Genomic DNA, 19,025 nt, shown 5'->3' with positions numbered 1-19,025 from the left:
TGTACCACTGGCAATTACCTTAACTTTGTATTTCCTACTCTCCACATTCTGGAAGGCCACTAGGCACGAATGGGCAATCTTAACTCTGCATTAAATTTTTTAGGCATGTCATTTTCCTGGTTTAAAAATAAAATTCTCAGCACCCCAATTTACCACAAGTCCAACTCTCCCCCTCAACTGCCTCTGGCTCCTTGACAATGTTTACCATTGACCACAGAATGTACTAGCTGAGTGTTCGTCCCATCACACTACCTCTGTATCATCTCTCCTCATTCTGCCTGCCTAGCACAGCTTGGCTCTCTCCCCAGAAATGTCCTCCCCATAGAGGAGGCAGGCATCAACATGGGACCCATAGGCTGAGGAGCTGGGAACAGGATGTAGGAACAGTGCAGAGACTAGGCTGGAGTCACAGGGACATTTTTTGAATGGGGACAGATGTGGGGACTGGGGCATGACAGGAAGGATGGCCTAGTTGTTAGGACTGGGGAAATCTGGGTTCACGTCCCTGCTCTGGAACAGATTTCTTGCGTGACCTTGGATAAGTCACTAGGATATGTCTACACATCACCTTGGAGGAGTAATCTCCAGATTGAAGACCTACATGTGCTCGCTTTGATTGAGACAGCACGCTAATAACAGCGGTGCAGCATGGGCAGCAGCCCAGGCTAGCCACCCATATATATATCTAGCATATCAAACAGGATAGTATTCTGGTGGCTTACACTATTTTAGTGAGCTAGCTTGATCAAAGCTAGCACATGTACTTCTACCCAAGATAGAAATTACACCTGCAGCTGCAGCATAGAAGTACTCTTAATCTCTGTCTCTCAGTTCCCCAGCTGTAAAATGGGGACAATAGTACTTCCCTACCTCACAGGGGTGTTGTGAGGATAAATACATTAAAGACTGTTAGGCACTCAGATATTACAGTGACAGGGGCCATATAAGTATCTATTACTTATTGACTGATGTGGGTTTTTTTGGGCAACAGAGCTGAAGTGTCAACCACTGCACAGCTCTGACTCCCTTCCTTTTTACCCCACTTTTCTAACACTCTCCTTCAATGCTCAGATCCCTATTCCCCTCCCACCAGCATCATGAAGGAACAATAGGATGGAGATAAAGCCCTTATTCCAAATCCAGGCCTAGTCTATGGGAAAGGGGCTCTACTCCCATGTCCCCCCTCCCAGTATTCCACCCCTTCCTTCCAATTCTCCTTAGGGTGAGCTATACACCGATCCTTTAAATGCAATCTTTGAAACTGTAACCCCAAAGTGTCATTATAAATATGTACTTTTATTTCAAATAAGAAAACTGATTGAAGACCATAACTGAAAGATAATGATCAAAGTTGTCAAAGTCATAGCAAATATTAGGCAAAACATTTAACTGATATGTTGTAAAACCAGTGTAAAGTGAAAATCTTTAAGATAAATCCTACCAAAGTATTTTATAAGGAAGTGAATGACCACATGGGCTGGTTAAATACTTTATATCTGATAACACAAAAATGATTCTACCATATAAATCAAATAAGAATAAGTGGAAAATGAAGAAACAGGTGCTTATAACAAAGTTTAAAGACTCATACAAGTTTCATCCTAGTGGTGTTGAACCAAACTAAGACTGTTGGAGCACAGATGATTCAAGTGACTGTACAGCTACATAATGGACGCATTCAATAAATTTATAAAAAAAACTTCAAAAATGTGGAAATACTTTACATAAACACTAGAAACCTTCAAAATGGACTTTGGAAAGAAGAGAAATTACAGTATTAGAAGGAAAGAAGAAGCTTTGCAAAGACTGTAGAACTGATTATGGCAGGATGGAAGGCACCAAGAAGAAGCACAGAGCAATTGCTCATCAGCTGTTCAAAAGTTTCTGAAATTCCAAAGCAGAGCTGGGATGTTCTAATGAGGTTTGGACAAGAAGATTTCAGACCTTGAATTCTGGGAACAAATCCCACATAATGGCATGCAGTTACAAATATAAAACCACAAGAAGAAATATCTGCTTTTTAACTGGATGGAAGCCATGACACATGAATCACAATTTTAATTGTGATTGGACCATCACCGTTTTTCAAAAAGGCAATCAGTCAATGGACTGCCCATCAAAACTAAATCAAAAGAAGCTGGAAGTCTGAAATAAATCTCTTCACACAAACTGAAACCATCAGACTAGAACAAGAGATCAATAACTCGATTTTTTGGCTAGACTCAAGCACTCCTCCTAATGGTAACTAAGACTTATCACATATAAGCTCCTTGAACTGTTTCTGAACGGCCCTTAAGGGAAGACCATGGTGATATCAGAAAAGACTACTACTGTAATACCACCCTGAACTGAAGTTTCTGCCTATTTTGAAAGATCAGCCTTTGCAAGCTGCCAATATGAGTACAGAATTGGGTTGAAAGTGGACCAGAAGCTTCATCACAGTAGTTCAGAATAGCACTACTTTAACAGTATAACAGAAGAATTGAAAAGTTGCTTTGAAGCACTAACGGCATCCTTGGTAGTAATATTATGTATGGGCGTATATGCTGCAAAGGAAAAAAAATGGCTATGTATTATTGTCCAAAGAAATGTTTACATTAAATTGACATTTCAATAGATAAATCCCTGTTTATATTTCTAACATTTCTAACTTTGTAATCACTATTGGTAGAACTGTCACTGACAGTCCCATAACTTTAACTGGTACAGCACTTGACTGACAAACAGTTGAAGACCTGTATTAATGTTCCACATTAGCACAAAATCATCTCCCTTTTTATACATTTACCATGATTAAGAAGACTGCTTTACTGTGATTTAATAGAGTGATTCCTTGTAAGTGAACATTCCTATATTAAATTTGTTTAATTGAGCTTTGTAAACATCATGAAACCATCAATTGCCATAAACTTTGTAATTATCATCATAAAACCAATATATTTTATTTAGCACATTTTCCTATTTAAACTCTATTTTGATTAATAACATGTATAAATATATAAGGAGTAAGACACATAGAGTCTTGCTACCCCCTCATGTTGGTCCGGGATTTTATATGCAGAAACTAGTTATTGTGGCGCAGGTGGGCCATGGAGTTTTTTTTATAGCATGTTGGGGGTGGGGGTTGGGCTCAAAAAGTAAAAGGTTGAGAACCCCTGAGCTATACGTATACATTTATTCAGTTTTACTCATAAGCAGACTATAAGAAGATACTAATAAAAAGAAAACACTACATCTTCTGAAAGATGATCATGACAGTCCCTTCTAACCTTAAAGTCTATGAGTCTATAAAGGTCTGGATACAGTGTTAAAAACACAGGGCTGAGAGCCAGGAACTCCTAAGCTATAAATCTCAGCTGTGTTAAGCAGTCCCTCTGCAGCTTTGGGCAAACCAAAACTAAGATTCAGTTACCCATCAGATAAATAAGGTAATGTTTTCTTATCTGCTTCACACAAGTTTTGCGAGGATTAATTAATATTTGTAGGAGGCTTTAAAAACATGAAGTGCTAATTATTATTTTAAGTAGTGTGTAAATTTGCCTCTATCTTCCTTAACAAAAATATGTCTAGGCTATCTACTTTTATACAACCTGACCAACTCCCACTGAAGTCAAGTCAATGGGATTCTTTCCCTAGATTTTAACAGAAGTTGAATTCTGTCTATAGACCTTAATGTCTAATCATATGTAAGAGAAAAAGTATATAACATTTCTATATGAGGCTATGAGCTATTGTGATATTATGGAGCTTAATGAAATGATAAAATGTAGGTTCTTGCCTATGCAGAATGAACGAGTTGATGTGGCCTCTGGCAGGATGGCACTAGAAAGAGCTCCCAACACAACAATCCATAAGAAAGAAAATATTTTGCACATGATACACCAGCCTGCAATTAGTGGATTCAGAGACCACCAGTCTGTCATAGGACTGAATGGCCAACTGCTCCAAGGGACAGAATGGGGGAGGATAAATGGAGTTTTCGTAAGTGTAAGGCGTACCCAATCTCCCTTGATGCCAGCAGTAAAATATTTCTTTCCTTCAGCCCAGTTCCTCCTTGAATATCCTTCTACACAGATTTCTGCTGGTACCATACTGGTCCTCTTAGCATACATAATGGGAGACTGGTTCAGAGGCATGTTGCATGCTAAGGTTTAGTCAATTTAATCCTTGCTCAGACGCACATGATATATCATTTAATGCTACATTTGAGATTGAGAAGGTATTTTTTCCTCAAGGAAAATTCATCAGATCTTGTTCCCATATTTATCCACTTCCTGTCTTCTGTGCACCAGTATGGGTATCATTTAGTTTGGATATGCTAGTTGGGGAACTAGCAGGCTGCTAATAACAAGCATTTTATCCCCGATTTTGCTGGCTGGCTGGCTGACACTATACAAGAATCTTAGTGAATAGCTTATCTTTTATCATTATTTTGTTAGCAGGGTCCCTTGTCTTACGAAGATGAAAATGTTAGCCCAGCATCCTAAAATCTGACACTGAATTAATAAACAGTAAACCAAATGTTGGTGCAATTACTGATGGAGTTGGGGGCCTTGTAGTGGACACTACTGTAAGGTTATTCCACTAAAGTATCTAATTCTCCCCCAAAGAGAAAAAATGGGTTGGAGACTTATGTTTGAGGTACCACATCTCTGGCTCAGTAGGGCACATGTGTTAGTTCTACATTGGATAAAAGTTGAGATTCCCAATAAAAGTGGCACTCATAATGCTAACTTTGCTGTGATAGACAATGTTTGTTTTAATCTCTGTTTCCTTTAAAATACTCAGCATTTAACAAAATCAAGGACAAAAATGAAGCAATAATTAATATAAAGACTGAAATATCAAGAACTCAAAAGTATAGTAAAGAGGAAAATTAAACCAAGAGAAACAGAAGATCTATCTTAGGGAACTTTATAATGTTCTCCATCAACATAGTATCTGAACACCTCCCTCCAAAACAGTACATATATATGTATGTGTGTATACACACACACCATTGCTCCTACAGCACTAACTCTGCTATGTTACATATATAGACACAATATCTTCAAGTTTCTCTTGATTTAAAGTAAATTTGTTTCTACTGTGAACGGTATACCATAAAAATGCAGGACAGGAAACACAGCTGAATTAATACCACAGAAGCAATTGGAACTTCCTGACTTCTGAGTGCCTGATAATTCAACCTTAATGTCACATTATCATTAGTTTTCTTGCTTTACAAAACTAAAAACGTGAAAAGTGAAAAGGAAAGAAAGAAATGTAGAACTATTCAGCTTGGAAAAAGTTGCAAGCTCCATTCCAGTAAAAAGCTTTTTGTAGATGCAGATAGGGGAAAGAGTGAATGTAGCTGAAGAAGTAGAACAACAGTCTGTCTGCCAGCCACTGACAAGTCTAATAATGACCCTGAGTTGCAACAGGCTGAAAACCTACTAGACAGAATCCGTGGATCTTCTTGCACAGTCATACAACAGGGTTGCAATCCTAGTCTTTTTAGGAGGTCTGCAGGAAAGGTGTTTTAGCAATTTAAGGTTGAATAGGATGTACCAAAGTCAAATCAAGTTTAGAATTTCTTCTTTCAGATGTTTCTGAGTAATTAATGGCTTAAAAACCACAGGTCAATGGATTTTGCTCAAATTTTGAAAAATATTGTAAATTCCTACTTCATACGGTCTTCTAATTGCTTGAGCTTGTTCAGAATGAAACAGCACATATGTGTACGGACTTGAATTACTGTGAGTATATTGAACTTTCCGTGTTCTTTATACTATCTGCCTATAAAATAATGAAATTACTATAAAGCTGGCATTGTTGGTTTACGAAGCCCATAATGTTATCAACCTTTTCTGTATTAGAGACATCCTTGAACCTGACCCTGATAATTACTTGTACTCATACACTACCTATTATTTAGGGATTCCATCTTCATTCCTTAAGTGATCATTAATGTTGGCTTCAGGTGGTGGAACTTGCTCCAGGTGAAGTCTATCTTAGTCCATCTTTATTACCTATCTTCCTCATTCCTTCCCCCCGCCCTTTTATACTGGACTTCCTCATTTATTTTTCCCATTTATGAATGTTAAAAGTGGAATTTTAAGCGTTTTTATTGTACTGTGGGGTGTTCTCAATTGGCTGTACATTGCTTAGAGCATTTTGGAGGGAGTCCTTATGAATAACATCAGTATTAGGAAGATACCTATGTAATGTGGTGAGAAGACTGCAACCACAGCTATCAGCCTAGGTAGATCTTCTGTTACTAGTTAAAACAACACTGAATTGTGAGCCAATCTTATGAGACGTTAAAATTTCAGTCTTCTGATGATTGATTATTGTTTGAAGTTGATATACTAATATTTCAGTCTTCAAACAATAATCAGTCACCAGAAGTTGATATACTAATCATCACATTTTACAATAGAGGTATAAGCACTGTGTAATAAAATAACATTTTAAATATGCAACGTGATAGTCAAGGTATTAGCCAGCTATTTATAATGCAACAGATCTCCAAACTCTTTGTCCCCTACTCAGCTGAAACAATGTTAACTTAAACTTGCTATTTGACACTATTGAAAATACTCTGACTGTGGCATAAAAAATCGGGTCTGGGGGTCTTTTGATTAAATTTTCTACTTAAATTGTTCAGTGATAGCTGTGATATTTACTTCTAAACCACTGGACTATATACTAATAAATTTTCAATTGCCAAGTACAGTGACAGACTCAGGTCACTACTAATTTTGACCTCTGCTTTATTTGTTCAGAAAATGGATGGAAACGATCAAGCTTAAGCACTGCATCGCACATCTAAGGAAATATGCTCCTCCAACTCATGAATGACTAGCGTGATCTGGATAGGAGGGAAAAAATGGATATTACATTCAACCAGGAAGTGATAACTGTGATTCTAGAGAACTGCTGTAACATGCTGACGGTGATCCAAAATGACTCCTAAATTATGAACCTGTCTCACAGGCAGCTGCCTCATCCCATGAATAAACGGGCTCTCATAAGAAATACATATGTTCCTCAAAATGCTTTCTTCAGTCTTGTTCATATTGAATTTAAGCCACTTGTTCCTCATCCAAAACTAAATGTCTCAAAAATAAAAACAGCTAGACGACAGTCTATCATGGATCAATCAAAAATGATACATAGAGCCAAGCAGCAGGAGACTGATGACCTCAAATTGTACAAAACAAAAGCAAACTTTCTTCTGAAAACTGGATGCCCTGATACTTGTATGCATACACTGTGACCAAAAAGAATTTCAAATTAAATCATATAATGAAGTTAAGTAAATGTGTGTCCCATCTCTATGCGTATTCCCTGCAATCACCTGAGAAGAATTAATGAAGACAGACTATTATCTCTAGGTACTTCTATACCAGGGTCTCAAACACGCAGCCCGCGGAGTTATTTGCTGTGGCCCGCCAAGCTCTCCCCCCGCCATTTCCTCTGGCCGCCAAGCTCCCCGCCCCGACTTATTTCCTGTGGCCGCCAAGCTCCCCCCCGCCCTCCCCAAGTTATTTCCTGCAGCCAAGTCTCCCTCCCCCCCGCAGCGTGCCACATCCCCGCTCCTATGCCTACCTCCAGGCACTTAGCGCTTTCCAGGAGGGAGGAGCAGGGAGCTGCGTACTCAGGGGAGGAGATGAAGAAGAGGCGGGGCAGGGGCGGGGATTTGGGGAAGTGGTTGAAATAGGGGCTGGGAGGGGGTGGAGTTGGGGTGGGGACTTTGGGGAAGGGGTTGGAATGGGGTCAGGGCCAGGGTAAATGGTGTCTGTGTGCCAGTGATGCAGCCCTCGGGCCAATGTACTAGTCCTCATGTGGCCCTCGTGGTGATTTGAGTTTGAGATCCATGGTCTAATACGGTCATATAAAACCATGACATGGAGTCTCAGAACTGGGTCAACTGAGTAGGACTCACTGGGCTCAGGCTGTGGGGCTAAAATCCGAAGTGGAGACATTCAGGCTTGGGCTGGAGCCTGGACTCCGAGATCCTCCATCCTTACGGGGTTTCAGAGTCTGAACCGCCTCATCAATGCCTACACTGTAATATTTTGCCCCACAGTCAAAGTCCTACGAACCTGAATCAACTGACCCAAGTCAGCCACAGTTGTGCCACAGGTCTTTTATTGCAGTGTAGATATACCCTCAGAACCTAAATGTTGTGTATTTGAAGTATTCAGCGACCAACAGCCTACGTGACTCAATTCATATTCAGAGGTCTGTAGAAGCATAGCAGAGTGGCACATGTTCAATAGATCATTGCTCTTGGATGGGACAAACTGTATTCTTTAGATCTTGCCATGCATCATGATAGGTGCTAAAGGAGCACTCAAGGACGATAAGGCCATTGCGGAGAAACTAAATGAATTTTTTGCATCGGTCTTCACGGCTGAGGATGTGAGGAAGATTCCCAAACCTGAGCCATTCTTTTTAGGTGACAGATCTGAGGAACTGATTGAGGTATCAATCAACCAGATTGAGGTATCATTAGAGGAGGTTTTGGAACATATTGATAAATTAAACAGCAATAAGTCACCAAGACCAGATGGTATTCACCCAAGAGTTCTGAACGAACTCAAATGTGAAATTGCAGAACTACTAATTGTAGTCTGTAACCTATCATTTAAATCAGCTTCTGTACCAGATGACTGGAGGATAGCTAATGTGACGCCAATTTTTAAAAAGGGTTCCAGAGGTGATTCTGGAAATTACAGGGTGCAATCCATCCCATCATCCAGATCATTAATGAAGATGTTGAACAAAACCGGCCCCAGGACCAACCCCTGGTGCACTCCGCTTGATACCAGGCAAACTGGTTGAAACTATAATAAAGAACAATATTGTCAGACATAGAACATAATTTGTTGAGGAAGAGTGAACATGGTTTTAGTAAAGGGAAATCATGCCTCACCAATCTACTAGAATTCTTTGAGGGGTCAACAAGCAGATGGACCAAGGGGATCCAGTGGATACAGTGTACTTAGATTTTCAGAAAGCCTTTGACAAGGTCCCTCACCAAAGGCTCTTAAGCAAAGTAAGCTGCCACGGAATAAGAGGGAAGGTACTCTCATGGATTGATAACTGGTTAAAAGATAGGAAACAAAGGCTAGGAATAAAAGGTCAGTTTTCAGAATGGAGAGAGGTAAATACTGGTGTCCCCCAGGGGTCTGTTCAGGGACCAGTCCTATTCAACATATTCGTAAATGATCTGGAAAAAGGGGTAAACAGGTTGCAAAATTTGCAGATGATACAAAATTACTAAAGATAGTTAAGACCCAGGCAGACTGCAAAGAGCTACAAAAGGATCTCTCAAAACTGGGTGACTGCGCAACAAAATGGCAGATGAAATTAAATGTTGATAAATGCAAAGTAATGCACATTGGAAAGCATAATCCCAACTATACATATAAAATGATGGGGTCTAAATTAGCTGTTACCATTCAAGAAGGGGATCTTGGAGCCATTGGTACCATTATACAAGGGACTGGTGAGACCTCAGCTGGAATACTGTGCGCAGTTCTGGTCTCCCATGTTTAAGGAGGATGAATTCAAACTGGAACACGTACAGAGAAGGGCTACTAGGATGATCCGAGGAATGGAAAAGCTGTCTTATGAAAGGAAACTGGAAGAGCTTGGCTTGTTTAGCCTAACCAAAAGAAGGCTAAGGGGAGATATGATTTCTCTCTATAAATATATCAGAGGGATAAATACGAGGAAGAAAGAGGAATTATTTAAGCTCTGTACCAATGTGGACACAAGAACAAAATGAATATAAACTGGCCATCAGAAAGTTTAGACTTGAAATTAGACAAAGGTTTCTAACCATCAGAGGAGTGAAGTTCTGGAACAGCCTTCCAAGGGGAGCAGTGGGGGCAAAAGACATATCTGGCTTCAAGACTAATCTTGATAAGTTTATGGAGGGGATGGTATGATGGGATAGCCTAATTTTGGCAATTAATTGATCTTTAACTATTAGAGTAAAGATGCCCAATGGCCTATGGTGGGATGTTAGATGGAGTGGGACCTGAGTTACTACAGAGAATTCTTTCCTGGGTGTCTGCTGTTGAGTCTTGCCCACATGCTCAGGGTTTAGCTGATTGCCATATTTGGGGTCGGGAAGGAATTTTCCTCCAGGGCAGATTGGCAGAGGCTGTGGGGGTTTTTCACCTTCCTCTGCAGCTTGGGTCACGGGTCACTTGCTGTAGGATTCTCTCCACCTTGAAGTCTTTAAACCATGATTTGAGGACTTCAATAGCTCAGACATAGGTTAGGGGTTTATTACAGGAGTGGGTGGGTGAGATTCTGTGGCCTGCGTTGTGCAGGAGGTCAGACTAGGTGATCATAATGGTCCCTTCTGACCTTAAAGTCTATGTGTCTATGGATAGTTCTCTGAAAACATCCACTCAATGTGCAGCGGCAGTCAAAAAAAGTGAACAGAATGCTGGGAAAAATTAAGAAAGGGATAGACAATAGGACAGAAAATATCATCTTGCCCTATATAAATCCATGATATGCCCACATCTTGAATACTGTGTGCAGATGTGGTCACCTCATCTCAAAAAAGATATATTGGAATTGGAAAAGGTTCGGAAAAAGGCAACAAAAATGATTAGGGGTATAGAACAGCTTCCGTATGAGGAGAGATTAATAAGACTGGGACTTTTCAGCTTGGAAAAGAGACGGCCAAGGGGAGATATGATTGAGGTCTATGAAATCCTGACTGGTGTAGAGAAAGTAAATAAGGAAGTGTTATCTACTCCCTCTCATAGTACAAGAACTAGGGGCCAACAAATGAAATTAGTAGGCAGCAGGTTTAAAACAAACAAAAGGAAGTATTTCTTCACACAACGCACAGTCAACCTGTGGAACTCCTTGCCAGAGGATGTTTTGAAGGCCAAGACCACAACAGGGTTCAAAAAAGAACTAGATAAATTCACGGAGGATAGGGCCATCGGAGGATAGGGCCACGGAGGATAGGGCTGTTAGCCAGGATGGACAGGAATGGTGTCCCTAGCCTCTGTTTGCCAGAAGCTGGGAATGAGGGACAGGGGATGAATCACTTGATGATTACCTGTTCTGCCACAAGCTGCTAACTCATCTCTTATTACTAGACCCTTTCCTTAGACAAGCTCCCCCACACAGATGAATTAAGACTCCCTCATGTGCTGATGTACACCAGCATGGTGCTCACGGTACCCTCTCCTTACCACCCTTTTTCCCCTCATTGCATTTATGCTGAAATGGTCCTAATTTGGCTCACTGGCTACTAAGGTCTTTAAATACACTTAGGATTTTGTGTTTCTCCTTCAGCAATAAATGTCATCTCTCACACCTAAAATGCAGTGTCAGACTCCTAATCCATTTATATAGCCCCATGATAGATTATTTATTATTTGTACTAAAAAGAAAATTAAACTTGTAGATTTATGATTTTAAAGTTTTCAATGTGCAATGATGTAATGCTGTTTTATCCTGTAACAACAGTTCTAAGGGAGGCATGAACTATTCTCATTGCTCTTAATTCAATATAAGCTCTAAAGCCTATTGGTAATACTTCAAGGGCCAGCTTTTCAAATAACTTAGGTGTGCAGCTTGCACACAGTCACTGTGTGTGCACACGTGTGTGCGTGCATGCACGTAAGGCAGGTAATTAACCAAACAAAAGGCCATAACAACAGTGGCCCTAAAAGTTTGTTGGCATATTTCCCTACAATGAACGCAAGCGTAAATTTACAAATTGAAGTTTAGTTACTACTTAAGGACCAGGTTCTAACTTCAATCTTTATGCAAATCTCTAACAGATAATTGTGGGTGATACACTACAGAAGAAGAATAATACATATTTTTCAAATTATGTAGTCGAAGCAACGGATGCATAAGATGTGTACACAGAGTAAGTCTGATTCAACCAACTTAAAATTTGCAGAGATTTGCACCGTGACACACAGCTTTAGTTGTTTTTAATGCCATCATTCAAAAGAGATGACACTAATCTCATTGGGGGGAAGTGGGGAGGCACAACAAAAACGTGAACTCACATTTTGAAAGGTATACAAAGGAAGAACTAATTTCAAGTACTCCTTTTAGAAATTTGGACTCCAGAGCTGTTTGCAGGGGATCCTCCATATGCACAAGTTAATTGTCGCTGTTGCAGCTTTCCTGGATACCCAGGGAGAGCCCTCCATGGGGCAGTGCATGAAAATATTCACCTCTACCATGGAGAACTCATGGAAACTTTATTGCAGTCTCAACCTACATTTACTTTTGCGCAGAGCTCTCCCTCAGTGAGGGAGGGGGGACTGGTTTGTAGTGGCAGCAATGAGTTCAATGGACCCAGTGCTACCATGGAGCCTCAAGAGGAGGGCAGGGGAAGCCCTATAGCCATTAGGAGGCAAAGCACCTCTTTGCTGTGGATCTCTGAGGTCATTACACACCATGACTGAACCTTTCCTCCCTGACTGAAGAAGTCTTAGGGAAACATCACAATGTAAACATTGTAGATATAGTATTTCCTTCACCCTCCATTGGTTTATCAGCAGAGGGATCTTCTTATTTGTCATTCAAGCATAAGTAAATATCTGTAATGGATTTTGAATCTTGAACATTTTTCTTTTTTTAAGCATTTTAGTTCACTTTTAAATCTTGCTATTCCTCTGACTCAGCCATGGATTTCACCATAACTAAACTGAGTTGATTGGTCACAACCTACTTAAAAATACAAAGTAATTCACCTCTGTATATCCTAAACCAGCTACAAACCAGGAAATACTAGAATTGCTGTCCAATGTTTTTGCATAACTTAACTTCCTCATGAAAAGTATGGAAACTACCATTATGCTAGTCTTTTCACTGGTTGCAAAATCTACATTATGTGACGAGGGAAAAGAAGAAGAAAAAAAAAAGATATGAAACTATCATCCTAATGAAAATAATAACTAGACCACATCATACAAATACTTATCTACTTCGTCTATAACTCAAATAAACAATGTTAAATGACTATCACAAAAACAAATTAAGACAGCTAAAAAAGATTCAGATTTAAGGAGAACATCCAATACTACACAATAGGCAAAATCTATCATATGAAGAAGGTGCTTCGGACGGCATCCTCAGATACTGAAATTTGAGGCTAAGAGTGGACTTTACCTTAAAAAAAGACTTAATACTAAGGTTTGAATAAAAATGATTTTCAAAATAATAAAAATACTTTGTACTGAAATAGTGTGGAAGAGCCTGCAAGGGAAAAATCAGAACCCAGGAAATTCCATGAGTGCAACAGCACAGAGTTTCTTCTGCACGTTCCACGCAGGAGTGATGATTTTTCAGCTTTGTGGCGCTGCCTCTTGACCCTGTGCAGTGAGGGTAGTCAGTCTACAGACCCCTACCAAGCTAATACCTGGCCATGCCAATAGTTGCACAAAGTTGTTAATGTATTTTTCCTGTCCCTTCCAAGGGTTGGCAGCTAAACCCATTGAAGACACAAGAGAATCAACAACCACCACCAATGTAGGTAGTAGTTCAAAAAAGTTGTTTAAATCACATAAATAGTAGTTTCTAAAATGTGTAACCTACACTACAAATAGTATCAACACAAGAGTTCTACACTGAAAAGTTAGCAAGCCAAGGAAGCACTGACCCCTGAAAACACCTAGTACCACGGTAGTATGCACCACACCATAGTTTCATTACTTTCACGTGGGATTACCGATGGTAGTAACCACTACAACTGATTGATTGTCTTTACAGGATCAGCACCAATAATCAGTTATGATAAAAATAAAAATCTACTGGGGGGGGGGGGGGGGGGACAGAAGGAAAGGGAAGGTAATCCACTAATCCTATAAGGATGACAGATTCAAGATTTAATAGTTTAAAATATTATCTGTTTCAAAACACCTTGAGAAAGTTTGTCTCTATCCAACCTCCATAATGAGGACTATAATAGTGTTTAAATCTCACTTATACATCAGGTAACCTACAACAAGCTCAGATTACCTGGTACATTGTTACTCAGAGGGTACTTCTATACCTCACATCATTACTCTGTCTGCCATGCTGGTCTATTTTCTTGTAAACAGAGTAGACAATTGAATAATATTCTTTTTGTTCCAGAGTTGCAGGGAGTAACTGTTGTGTTAGTTTCAATAAACTGCTATTTTAAAAGAGGTTATATTTTAGAACTGGTCAACCTTTATTATGTTCCTTTAAGTGTCTGACAGATTTAATATTTCAATGTCTTTTTCAGTTAAGGAATTTATTTTTAATTAAATAATCAAATGTATTTTTACCCTCAAATTTTATATATTCATTTATGATAATGGACTTTGGCTGAACCATAATTATTATGCACACACAGATACAGTAAAAATCTAAGAAAACTCATAAAAACAGTTTCTATTCATGCATGGTATATTATTTTTAACTAAATGTCAATTTTACCAATTTTCCCTTTCTAAATGGCAAAAGAAATGAGACCATAAGATGGCCAATTTAAAACAAACAAGCTCCCCCCCAACCCACCTCAATGTAAATGAGTCATACAGGCGCAAAGAATGGTCTGAACACACTAGTCTTCTACTTATCACTTGGGTTCATGCAGCTTGAATTGATCAGATGTTTTCATTTTATTTTATTTTAAAACTGTCCTTGAATGCCTTAGGCCTGATTCTGACCTCACTTACAAAGCTGTAAATTGGAGTAACTCCACTGAAATCCTTGGGCGTTAAACTAGTGAGGATTTTTTATTTTATTTCCAGTTTTACCATGTACCTTATTAAAGTAAAACTGTGTACTAGTTATATCGTCACACTACCACTGTGAAGCAAGGAAGTATCACTGTGAGTTTTACAGACAGAAACCTAAGGCAAGTATGGTTTCCCAGATTCTGGAAGAACTGAATACTGCTCAGCTCTTTGGAGTCATAGACCTATGCCTTTAACACTTACTATCCTTTCTCTCTCAGAATAAGAACATAGATCAGTGGTTCCCAACTTTTTACATATTAGACCCCCCCCCTCCTGTCTAGCCAGGATGCCCCATTACCTTCTCCCATCTGGACCTTCCTGGCCCTTTTTCCATTTAGAAAAGGAAAGGTGGTCATGACCTCCTGACGCTTGTTTGTGAACTCCTAGAGAGAGCGCCATGGACTAGAGCATCTCCTCCTTTTGAGGAACAGACAAAGCCTTTCCTTCCCTCTTAGAAAGTTCACTCAGATCTGTTTTCCACCCTGGAGCAAGTAGACAGCAAAGGAGTCAAGTATACCACAATCCTTGCTACTAATGGTCCTCACACATCCAAACCCATAATACTATACTCCTCCCACTCAGATCTCATGGCACATCATTAAGGACTACAAGAAAGCTTTTCAGAACCTCCAGGGCACTCTTAGAGCCATAGATCTTACAGCAAGAAGGCTCACAGAGAAGAAGTTTTGTCTTCCTCCAACAGAATGGCAAAATGATCTAATGCCCCCAGAAATCTGACCCTCTAGCGAGGCACAGGCCCTCCTTACCCATATAATCCTCAGGATTATATCATCATGAGTTATTCTTATACCATTTTAAGTATGCATAGCATGTACCTATGAAAAAGGCAAAATCCAAATCACAAAAGGACCTCTGTGAAGAATGATTTTATTCATAATGTTCAGACACAGGAAAAATTAGAGTTCAGGCTTTCTAAGAAAGATGATTTACCTAACATAAGGTAAATTGTTGCTACTCTCAAAGGGGAAATAAACCTGAAGAACTACTCTGTGGGGACCCTATTGTTTTCATCTTATTCAACCTTTCTTTTGATCAGTAGTCCATCATTCTGTTTAAGAGATGACTGATTGTTATAGTTACTGAAGAAAAAGGAAAAACACAGCCATTGGTTCCTGACGAATCTAGATCAATTCAATTGAAGAGCTGCAAATGTGAATAATTACAAAACTAACTGCTCATACTTTTACTGACACAAGTAATTTATCCAGCTAAACTAACGCTAAAATTTAGAATATATTTGTATACATACATTATAGTTTTGAGGTTTCAGTGATGTAGAAAAGATGTTAGATTTTAAGTACTATGCCCTCAAGACCAAGAAGAGTAGACACATCTGTATTTAATGATAAACATAATGATTGACAGAGCAGTCATCTATCTGAATCTTAATCACTTGTAGAAACTCATTTTATAAATATATTAATACCATTTGTACTTTTGGTGCTCTGTATCTCAAAGTAGCACCGTGGAACCCCCGTATTCACCACTGTGATATGATTTATGTGGTTTGTACAATGCGTGCCTTGTGAGGTATCATTTGAAATGTCTTGATCTGTTGAACATTAATATCCTGTTCGATTGTATATACTATCATTGTATGTGAAGTTATGAAGTACTGCAATCTGCGTTACTGAAATATGTTTTGAGGTTGGGAGATGCCCACAGCCAACCTTTCAATTAGATCAAAGGACCAGCCAGAAATGTGCTGATGGCCCATTAAAGGGAATCCACTCTCCCAAGGGCCATCCCAGAGACTTCTCAGAAAGATCACGTAGGCAATGGAGACTGCCTAACCAGTGGGGACTGCAGCAAGCCACAGCAAGGATCTTTTTAGCAGCTAGGAGAAGTGAAAAAGGAGAAACAGTGACTTCATCACTTGGCCTCCTCCCCCTCCGCCCCCCAAGTCTTAACTCCTGTAAGGTCATCTGTAAGACAAGACTTGGAACTTGAGAGATTGGTAACAGGCTGGAAAGGAAGTCCAGTCCGTGTATTGAGAAACTGTAACCTGCTTGTACTATCTGCCAGGGTGAGACATTGCTTGATTCAAATCCTGCTTAGTTTGTGGAACTTAAACTGTTGACTTTTTATTTTCTTAGGTTAACTAATAAAAGAAGCCTGAGAGTTATTACAAGGTTAAAGCAGGCAAATATATATACACAAGTGAGTTGCAGTCTATGGTTTCCAAGAGGTGACAGGGTTGTAGTAATCTCTGTCAGCTCTGAATGTCTTTTAGGGCTAGCCCAGGTTGACACTGGTGATCTCTGCTTCTGTTTCATAGCTCTGGTCCTGTGAGAATCCAAACAGCAGAAGATGAAAAATTTTCTTGTCAGCTATTTTTATTTTCTTCTTCCAGAATTCAAACTCATGAGATGAGATCTTTTGCACATAGCCTCTTCAAGGGTGTGAAGGGGCAATTAACAAAGTCATTGTATTGTGAAGTCCCACAATGGCCCATTTAATTTTGATACCCTTATTGATGAGCAAGAGATGATCCCTCGTGACAGGTTCACAGTTTTAGAGCAAACTTCTTCACAGGAATAAAGCAAAGACTCAAATATTACGTTATAGCACTTGATAAAGATATTATAAGAGACATTAATGCATGCAGCAATTTACAAGCCTTTCATAAAGTCTAAACACTAAGCGCATTGTTATAAATTCAATATCCATCTTAATTATATTAACACAGATTAAACAGACTTGTTTCTAGCAATGAATTTGTCAGTGCTCAGCTGAGGCCTAAAGCCTTAGTAAGAGCTGGCACCAGGTTTACCAGTGTCACACCTATCTTATGAGAGGAAACTAAAAGTCTGGTTTGTTTAGCTTAACAAAAAGAAGGCTGGAGGGGGAGGGTGTAATATGACTGCTCTCTATAGATATATCAGGGTTGTAAACATTAAGGAAGGAGGAGGAGAGCTATTTAAGTTAAAGGACAGTCTTGGCACAAGAACAAACGGATATAAACTACCGATGAATAAATTTTAGGCTGGAAATTAGAAGATAATTTCTAACCATCAGAGATGTACAGCCTTCCTAAAGAAGTAGTGTGGACAAACAACTTAATTATTTTTAAAATAGAGCTTGAAAAGTTTATGAGTGGGATTGTATGACGTGTTTGCCTGCTATGGTGGGTGGACTGGGCTCAGCGGCCCAGGGAGTCCCTTCTGGTCTTAAATTTCATGCATCAGGTCTTCTGCCAGTCTCCTGAAGGAGTTGTTGGATTTTTCCCCTTTCCTCTGAAGCATCAGAGATGGCCATGGCTAGAGATCAGGAATGGCATGGTATTTATCAGAGGTGGTTTTTACCACCCTGGGAAAAAACTAGTTAGTTCAAGTTCACAATGTTGCTCAAGGGTGTGAAAAATCCACACCTCATAGTGACTTAGTTATACCAACCTAATACCCCATGTAGATAGTGCTATATTGACAGGAGGACTTCCACCATTGACATAGCTCTCCCGGGGAGGTGGATTAACTATGCTGATGAGAGAAACTCTCCCATTGATATAGTAGTGTCTTCACTAAAGCGCTGCAGCTGCACCACTATAGCGCTGTACATGAAGACAAACCCTTAGTTTTAGTTCCATATTCAAATTGTGGTTACATTAGGCAGTAGATTCATGGATTAATTTAGGGTTATGCAAATAAAAAGTAAAACCATTCTGGGCAGAACACTAACATATGTAATTAAAATACTGAACATACAATGTCTGTATACATTTTGGTTCGGTATTTTCTCAAGGAAGTTATACATGTCATGAAGCATTTCGGTCTTTAATATTATATAAATAAAAATTGAAACATTTGATTATATGAAAACAACAATAATGCAGAGCTGTAGGCTTGAAGCATTAAACAATCAGAAGCATTTAGAGTTGCAGATTACCAGCCCAGGTTCATTTGGTCATGCAGAATTCTGTAGCAGAGGACCAACTATGATGTAGTAAGTTGAGGAATAGGCTCATTCTGTTTTGAACTGATGTGTTCAAAGTTTGAAAAGATTCATTCTATGCTTGCTGAACCTGTTGGACACGGATGCAATTAATTTCCCGAGTTTAAACTGGGTTTAAGCTGGTATTTACCAGTGCCCTGTCCTAAACTAGTTTTTCCTAGGAAAATTACTAACCCTGCTAGAAATGGGATGCCATATAGAATTCTCCTTTATAGGTATTAAACTGGTGGGTCTTGCACACATACTCACTGATTGCCAATTCAGGATGGGTAAGGAATCTTCCCCCAGGACAGT

General features: G+C 39.4%; 1 protein-coding gene across 17 annotated transcripts in view; it reads right to left on the bottom strand.

The window, feature by feature from the left end:
• The window catches only part of MBD5 (methyl-CpG binding domain protein 5), a 248,204-nt gene that overhangs the window by 194,707 nt on the left and 34,472 nt on the right, over positions 1-19,025 (bottom strand). The window lies entirely within an intron of this gene.

Source organism: Chelonia mydas, chromosome 11 (genome assembly GCF_015237465.2).
Source record: "Chelonia mydas isolate rCheMyd1 chromosome 11, rCheMyd1.pri.v2, whole genome shotgun sequence".
NCBI classification, from domain to species: domain Eukaryota; kingdom Metazoa; phylum Chordata; order Testudines; family Cheloniidae; genus Chelonia; species Chelonia mydas.
This window is presented reverse-complemented; position numbering and strand designations above follow the sequence as displayed.